We start from the raw sequence: 9,303 nt of genomic DNA on the forward strand, positions 1-9,303 counted from the left end.
AGGGTGTCTGCCCCAGCGTCCCTCTCCCCCTCTGTCTCCTTCGGATCGATGCTCCTGCCTCTTGCTGCTGCCTCCTCTGGTGGCACACGCGCGCGTGCACACACACACACACACACACACACACACACACACACACACACCAGCCCTGAGTCACACTTGACTGATTCAAGCACTTACCCGTGTGGAGACACAGACACACATACAGACAAGAGTCACAGCACCCCGCTCACACCCACACATCCTAGAGGCCTGGCGCACAGAACAGGCACTCAGGAGCTTACACATATTCACCTGTTCCTATCCCTGCTCCCCACCTACATGTGACATGTACACACTTACAGATATATAAACAAACACACAGCTTGGGCCACCAAAACCCCATCCTTATAGCCTTGGGGGGCGTGTTTGCAGCCCCTCAATGCCAAACCTCTAAAGAAGGAGTAGAGAGAAGGAAAGAGAAATCAGAGGTTAAGGGAATTTGGACAGAAGTCAAGAAACAAGGGAAGAGAAGAGAGGGGGTGGGGTGGGGAGGGGGGAGGGTTAGGTGGGTGGGGGTGGACAGGATAAGGAAGGGATGGAAGGGGGGGCTGTACTCAGGATGGAGCATAATTCTGGGGCACTGAGCCCAGGCCTGGGGGCTGCTCCTGTAGCTCTCACCTCTTTCCTTCTCTCCCTCCCTCTTCCTCTCCGAGAGGCCTTGGGGGGGCCTCCCTATCCAATTAACAGAGAAGGAGCAATCAAAGGGAAGTTGTTAATTTGCTGATGCTCATTAGGGGCTCTTAGCACAGAGACTGTTGAGGTCTGATGGTGTCAGATGAGAAGGAGGGGGGTGGAGGAGACCAGAATTCTATCTCTAGCAACTCCTTCACTCCCCTTGTAAGCTGGCTCAGCTCTGGGAGAAGGAAGGTGAGAGGTGTGTTCTCAGGGCTTTAAGAACAGAGAAAGGGCTGGCACAGCGCATAAGAAGTTGTGAGGGGTTGGGGGCAGGGGGCACATGGGAAGCCAGGGAGGGAAATGGAGATCCCTAGAGGAAGTGTGGGTTTAGGACTATGGAGGAGGAAGAATGGGATCCGTTTACTAGGGGCCTGGATTTGGCGCTACCAAAGGAAGGGAGGATTTTGGGTTCTTGTCTTGAGTTGGGGAGCTGTCCAGCAGCACCAGGCGGCCCCAGAGGACTGCCATGTCCCTGGGCAGCCACTGGGTGGCAGCACTCTCCCATATACACCCGTACTCAGAATCAACCCAAGGAGGCATTTGGGAGTGGGAATTCCTCTTGGGAGGGCCCTAAAAAGGGGCCCAAAGAATTGGGACAGACTGATTCCTGAATTCCAAGTGTCCTCAGGGAGGATGGGAGGACCATCTTGAAGCATCTGTAATTCCCCTAACTTCCCACCCCCGCAGGCTGAGTGACACATGGAGCTCCTTGAAATGGCTGCAAATTGCTTCAGTCACCTGGGATGTTACTGAGGGAGCAGCGGGGGTGGAAGGAAGGTGATGAGGTGAGGTGGAGGCAGGCGAGGACTGATCGAGGCCAACGAGCAGCCTCAGGAGGAGTCTGGCAGAAGACAGGAGATGTGAATCAGGGAACCTGAGCTTCTAGACCTGGTCCTGCCATTCATTAGCATGGGCAGGTCCCTTAACCTGTCTGAGCTCAGTTTCCTCATCTGTAAGGTTCCAGGAATAATATTTATTTCACAGAAGTTTCTGAGGATTACATGAGACAATGCATAGAAAGTGCTTGGCACATTAGTTTGTGCTTAGTATGGTCTCAACAAGTAATAACTATTATTATTTATTTATTTTTAAATATATCTTTATTGATTTCATAGAGAGGAAAGGAGAGGGATAGAGAGATAGAAACATCAATGATGAGAGAGTCATTGACCGGCTGCCTTCTGCACGCCCCCGACTAGGGATCGAGCCCGCAACCCGGGCATGTGCCCTGACCGGGAATCAAACACTGATCACCTGGATCCTAGGTCAATGCTCAACCACTGAGCCACGCCCAGCCGGGCACTATTATTATTAACATTAGTGTTTGGGGCCAGTGGCAAAATCACCAGTGCAGCTAAAATCAGGGCAGAATCTGACAATGACTCAACCCAGACTGCACATTTGAATCAACTGGGGAGCTTTTTTAAATGTTGATGTTGTGGCCCCATCTGAGACCAATTAAATCAGAATCTGGGGGTGGCACCCAGATTTCCCAACTTTTCAAGATCTTTAATATACAGCAGCCAATCTGGAGAAAACTTGATCTTCAGAATCCATGGGTCTGAATCAAGGCTTCAGCATGATTCCCCAGGCTTCAGAGGTCTTTATTTTATTATTTGAGAGACAGATAGATTTGTTGTTCCACTTATTTATGCATCCATTGGTTGATTCTTTTTTTTTTTTTTTTAACGGCGTTCTATTTATTTACTTTTTTTAAAAAATATATCTTTATTGATTTCAGAGAGAGGAAAGGAGAGGGAGAGATAGAAACATCAATGATGAGAGAGTCATTGATCGGCTGCCTCAAGCCTGCAACCCGGGCATATGCCCTGACTGGGAATCGAACCCCGATTGCCTGGATCCTAGGTGGAGGCTCAACCGCTGAGCCACGCCTGGCTGGGCCATTGGTTGATTCTTGTATGTACCCTGACCAGATCGAACCCAGCGCCTTGGGGTATCAGGACAACGCTCTAACCAACTGAGCTACCTGGCCAGGGCTCAAAGTTCTTTCTTATGAAAAACCTAAGTCCCTCATGCTGTTACTTCCTCTTCATTTGAGGTGAGCTGAATCCCTGAACATTCCCTCATCCCTGCCCTGTACATTTCAGCAAACCTCCACTGAGGTTTTTCCTGTCAGGCCCCAGGATTGGCCTCAGGACGTGGTAAGGAGTGGCATAGTCTCTGCCTTCAAAATTTCCTAGTGTCAAAGGAGTGTTGACAAGTGAGTCTAGTGCAAAGGCCAAGAGTGAAATTGAGGAATGGGAGAGGGCTGCCAACATAGAGTGGCAGAGGGGCAAGTCAGGGGATGAGGAAAGGGGAAATTAGCTTCAGAAAGATGGCACTTGAGAGATCCAAGGATGGTGATTTGTGTCCCACTGCTCCTTTCTGTTTCTTTGGGCCCACTTACCTCTTGTTCAGACACTGACAGATTCTAGCTCCTTTAGCTTCCCCCCGGCTTCTTGTTCACATTTCCCTCCTCTCTGGCCCCTGCGGTTCCTACGCCTTGGTACCCTTTCTCTCCTGGCGCTGAGAGAGAAACAGGCCTGGGGATATCCCTCCCTCCACTGGCTTGAGGCTCCTGGCCAGGACCCACCCAGGGCTTTGGCATTGTGCTGACCCAGATTCAAATTCCACCTCTGTCACGCCATCACTGTGTGATCCTGTGCAAGTTACTTAACTTGTCTGAGCCTCACTTTCTCCACAAACCATAAAATCTGGCTAATGTTTACAGTGATGAAACATGTGCGCCTAGTAAACAGTAGGTGTCCCATCAATAGTGGCAAGTATTATTTTCATCCCTGAAAGGCTGGTGGGGGCAAATTCCCCATGGACACTTCCCTTGCAGATGGTCCCATCTGCTCTAGGTTCAGAAGCACCCTGCAGCCTCCCAGAGACAGGAAGGAAGAAGGAGGGCAAAGAGGGGGGCGAGGTCCCCTGGGACTCCCAGGCAGCTCTTCTCCGCTCCCCCATGCGTGAAATCACAGGCGCCCCAATCTGTCTGCATCCACTTCATCTGCTAGCTCAGCAAATGCAGACAATTAAGGAGTTAATTAGCAGGCGGGAGGGAAGGGCTGTGGACCTGAGGCTGATGGGACCCATCAGCACACTCCTCCTCCCCTCCCCACCCCTCCAGGCTCGGGTTGAAACTGTGACCCTCGTCTTCTCCCCCCTTTTCTCTTCTCTGGTCCAAATGCTCCTCCTTCCCTCCTCCCTAATTCTTTTGCTACCCTTGCCCTTCCCTCCAACCTTGTGCTGGCCTCCCCCCTTCTTCCCCATTCCTCTCTCATCTCTCTCCCTCCTCCCTTAGCCCCCCCCCATCCAAGTCACTGCCTTTCCATCTTTAAGGGGGCTAACCCTTCCCTCCTCCCCACTTTCCCTTCTCATTCCGGTCCCTCTCACTCCCCACCCTTCCTTCTCCCCCCCATCACCTCTCCTTCTCCATCTTCAATGGGGGGCCTCAGAAAATGTGCCTTGTTCGCTGGTTGGCGAGTACGGGGTTCACTGTTTGCTACAGGAGGCAGCAGGGTCCAGGTTGCCTGCCAGGCTGGGCCCCCACCTCTGCAGGCCTGAAAGGGCCCCTGGTCCTCACCCTCTCCCGCACGTCTCCCTCCTGGCTCTCTGGGGTCTCCTCTGCCAGTGCATGGGGGGGGGTGCATCTCGGGAGGCCCCACCCGGTACGGCTGCTGCTGCCTCTCTCAGGGTCTCGGCAGTTCGTCTGCACCTCCAGGATCGTGCTGGACCCTTCTTTTTCCTTCCTTTCCAGGAGCCGGTGGATGGCCACCTTTCTTCCCTCACATGTCCCAATTTGTGTGTCGTCATGTCATTGGGAGAGTCACAGCTTTAGAAGGAAGGGATGGTTAAAGAGAAAAACAGATTGAGAGACAGAAAGGCACAGAGCAAGAGAGAGGTGGAGAAATTGGGGCCAAGGCAGAGATTAAAGGGGCAGAAGTGGGGGGGGGGGGATAAGAGAGATGTAGAAATAGAGACTTGGAGATCGGGAATAGAGACTTGGAGATCTGCTTTAAAACTCTGGGTCTTTGAGAAGAGGGAACAAAGGAGAAAGAGAGGCCCACAGAGTGCCTGGGGCTTTTCCTTTCCAAGGAACTTCCCTGGGGAAGCCCTTACCCTAGCGCTGACCTGCGGTTCCCTCCCTCTGTTTTGCAGGCTCTGGCTGCCCTGGGAGTAGGTCCGTCCTCTGCCCCCCCCAAGGCGGGTTGCTCCCCCAGAGTAGGCAGCAGCTGTCTTGACCTCTAGAGGAGGCAGAGCGGAAGTGCTGTGGACACTGCAGGCCCCCCCCCGGGCTGAGCCCTCCCCCACTCCGTGGGTGCCCTGGGTCCTGGGCATCCTGAGGTCAGGGGCAGCGTCTCCAGCTCCAGGACGTCAGGACCTGGCCCAAGCCTGGCCGTGGACGCTGCTCAGTGGTGTTCAGTGCGTTGCCTAAATGAGAAGCGCCCCTGGTGGGCAGGGCTGGGTCTGGGGTTCCCTAGGCTTGGGGACACCGTCCTTCCTCTGCATCAGTGGCCCTGCCGGGCGCTTGTGTCTCTGAGCTGTCCCTCGGCCAAGCGCAGTCCTGCCCCCTCCCAACGCTCCCCCTCTGGACCCCTCCACGCCGGTGCCTCCCCCTCGGGACCCTCCTCGCGTGCAGCCGGGCCCCTCCGAAGGCACAATCTCGGCGGCCTCCGAGCGGAGGAGGCCGCGCCGGTGAATAATTCATGGGGCCGGGAGGCCCTTATCTCCCAGGCCGGCCCCACCCGGGGCCCCGCGCTGGGCTGCTGTCCCGCGGCTCCCCGCTTTATCTCGACGCCCAGCTTGTAATGCAGCCGCCATATCACAGGCAGAGGGGAGATTAATTTTCTGGTTTCGCATGGGCGGGGGGAGGGGGCGCGGGGAGGTGCCGGGGAGCAGAGGCTGGGATCTTTCCGATTTCAGACTCCAGCGGCTTAATCCTCTCCGGGGCGCGCAGGAAGGGGAGGAGGGGGTGCTGCCAGCCAAATTTCACCCTCGGCGGCAGCCCCGCGGAGGGAGGCGGCGGCGCTGGCGCGGAAAGGGGGGCTGTTTGGAAACGGGGAAGGCGGCCCCCAGCCCGCGCTCGCGGGGGCCGGGGCCGCGGGGGGGACGCCGGGCGCGTGGACGCGGGCACGCAGGCCGCGGGGCACCCCGGCCGACCTCGGCGTCTGCCACCCCTCACAGGGCCTGGCCCGGGAGAGCCTAAAAAAAGGTCCACTGACTGCGGGGCCGAATGTCGGGGGGGCGCGGGTGAGCGGAGCAGACAGCTCCCCACGCTCCTGGAACCTGGCGCTGCCACCTCTGCGTCTGCGGCCTGGGCCCGGGCACCCGCAGACCGCCGGCTCCCGCGGTTTCCTCGGCCGGCGAGGGGGAGGGTCACTGGCCCGGGAGCCTGCAGGCCCCTGGAGCTTCTGCTTGGATGGCACAACTACCTAGGGCTGGAGGACCTTCCACCTGCTAGCTGAGCGCCTGTTATGCAGCAGGATGTGGGCAGGGCAGCCCTGCGGGGTCCCCAAGATCAATGAGAAGGGAGTCTCTCCCTCGCCCGTTGGCTCAGTGGTTAGAGCGTGGGCCCCGCGGACTGAAGGTCCGGGGTTCGATTCCAGCCAAGGGCACCTACCTCAGCTGCAGGCCCAGTCCCTGGCCCTGAGCCGCAACCAATCGATGTCTCTGTCTCTCTCTCTCCCTCTCCCTCCCTTCCACTCTCTCTGAAAAGCAATGGGGGGAAAATATCCTTGGGTGAGGTTGTTTTTTTTAAAAAAAGAAGAAGTGAGTCTTGCCTTCAAGGAGCTTAGGGCCCAACTGGGATGACCAGACACATAGGTAACTGACTCTGGTGCCTGACGGAATGAGATGTTTGCCAGGGAAGAGCTACCAATACAGCGCTCCAGGGAGGGAGGACGCTGATGGTGACCGGGAAGGCATCCTGCAGGATGTAGCGTTTAAGATGGGTTTGAAGGAGAGGTAGGAGTTTGAATTGGCCTGTAATGACATGGGAGAGAGAGGCAAGGCATTTCAGGAGAAATGGTAATATGAGACCGATGCGAAACAAGGAGATAGTAATTTTGTCTGGCGGGTGATGGGAGTAGCGAGGGTCGCGGCTGGGAGGCAAGCAGAGGCGAGGACACAAAGGGTCCTGACTTCGTGTAGATGAGCTTGCATCTGCCCGGAATTACTGGGAAGCAGCTGAAGGACTTTGAGCCTGAGGTGGCATGATCAAAGTGGTACTGGGGGAAGATAAAGACAGCCAACATTATTAAGCATTTGTGTGCTGGGCATTGTTCTAAGTGCTATGGAAAGAATTCTCTCATTAAATGCTCACAACCACACTCTTGGTAGGTAATATCACCCCATTTTATAGATGGGGTCCCAGAGGTGTTGGAAATAGAAGGGGAATTAATTAAAGACAGCAGAAACCACCAATGGCAAGTTTAGGATAATAAATTCTTTAATGTCTCAGGTACTTCTGGGCATGGAGAGAAATACTCATGTTTCCTACTTTGATGTCCAATTTATTAACCTTTATTTAATTATTAACATTCCCCTAAATATTCTCATACTATTTATACAGCCAATAAATCAAAAACTTATGAATTTAGCAAATAGTATCTCCCCAAATATTTAAACATTGATTGCAAATGAAATCAACAAAACCCAAAATCAGGTTTTCTTAAAAGCTTTAAACATCCTGAAAAGCAGACAAAACAAACAATATTACAATGACTGCCCCAAAAAGCCCATTATAAAAACAATGTCATAGATTTAAATGTCTCTGTTCCACATTTCCAATATGTTTTTATTTTCTTTTTTTTAAAAAATATATTTTTATGGATTTCAGAGAGAGGAAGGGCCATGGAAAGAGAGAGAAACATCAATGATGAGTCAGCTGCCTCCTGCACGCCCCCTGCTGGGGACTGAGCTGGAGGCCCGGCATATGCCCTGCCCTGGAACCCAACCTCCACCTCCTGGATCCTAGGTCGAAGCTCAACTGCTGAGCCACACCAGCTGGGCTCCAGTATAATTTTCCTTATTCTTACTTTCTTTTCTTCCTAGGATAGTATTTTTCTGACTTAAACTGGAGAGTTGAGTTTACTCCAGCAGACTGAGGCCGAAGACTGGGGTGACTGGAGATAATTTGGGACGGGGCACAAAGGCCCTGGCAGGGTGGGGCTTCCAGGGAGAGTCTCCCCGACTTCATTATGCAGCCCTTCACCTATTCATCAGGAACTCTGCTCTTCACACTTGGGCCAATCATAGATTCTGAATTTTTGTGTGTGACCCTAATCTTTTCCCCAAAATGATTCTAGTCCTGAGTACCTTATCTTTACAGTACAGCCCACTGTGTTCTGAGCGGGGCCTGGTCTGGTTCAGTTAAATCTAAAGCCCTTGGTCAATTGGTTAACTGGAACTACGTACATCCTTTCCTTACATCCTTTCCTCCTCGGCGGCGGCTAAGACCTGCGCTATTGTCAGCTGGGGCGCCCAAGCAAGTGTCTAGCATGAGGCATTAGGGCCTGAATTAGGGCAGTGGCGATGGAAATAGAAAAGGAAAGGACAGTTTTCAGAGACTCCAAGAAGGCAAAATTGACTTCTTTTGAATGGGAGAGAATAGTTTACCTCGTAGAATCAAATGAAAATACATGTGCAGGTCCTTTGTACCGTATAAGCACCATTAAATCCTGGCTGTTTTGCTTTTGTTCTTATGAGATGGCCAAGGACATAACCCAGAGAGTTCACCCAAAGGAGAGGAGGCAGGAAAGGAGGTCAAAAGACAAATGGAACTGAGATTGTCAACAAGAGGAACCTGGGGGACATGTAGACCAAGGGGGTGGGAGGGATGAGGACAGTTAGGTGAGTTTTACGGAGGAGGTCCGAGAGAGAGGAGGTAAAGCTCAGTAGAGTCAGTATGGCTGTATTGGGAGGGGAGAAAGGAAACAAAAGAGGTGTGTGATATCCTAGAGAAAGAATTGGCAGATGGTGACTGCCTGGTGTGCTGATGGGGGCCAGAGGGGATGCTGGTGACTCTAAGGGTCTGTACCTGGGGGTGGAGGGCCTGGGCAGATGCAGGAAAGGAAGGTGGGGGTGGATCTGGGTTCCTACAAGTCACAGAACAGAGGCTTCCCACTGTGACCAGGTTTGATTATCCTTTGCCAACAGAAGCTATTTTCTCAGCCATGTGGCCCTCAGCCTTCTAGCATAGCTATTACCTTTCACTCAATCTCTGCCTTCTCATGGCAATCAGAATCAGAGAAGTATAGAACTGGCAGGGTCTCTAGAGGTCCTCTCATCCACTCTCCACCTTCAGCTACCACCACTGAACAGATGAGGCTAGAGAGCAGAAGTGCATGATGAGTGAGTGACAAAGCTGGGATAGAATCCTGGTCTCCTGACGTCCAATCTAATATATATTACCCCTGTCACTCAACCTGGTGGTCCTACTGCCGGAGGACTTGGACCATGACACCCTAAAGAGACTTTTCCAGATAAGTAGGCTTTATTTTGGCTTGCCAGACCTAAAATCCCTGGCACTGGGGTAGGATTAGGGGGCTTGGTGATGGTCACTGAAGGTGTAAGGCATCAGAA

The sequence above is a fragment of the Miniopterus schreibersii genome, assembly GCF_964146895.1.
Source record: "Miniopterus schreibersii genome assembly, chromosome: 2".
Classification (NCBI taxonomy): Eukaryota; Metazoa; Chordata; class Mammalia; order Chiroptera; family Miniopteridae; genus Miniopterus; species Miniopterus schreibersii.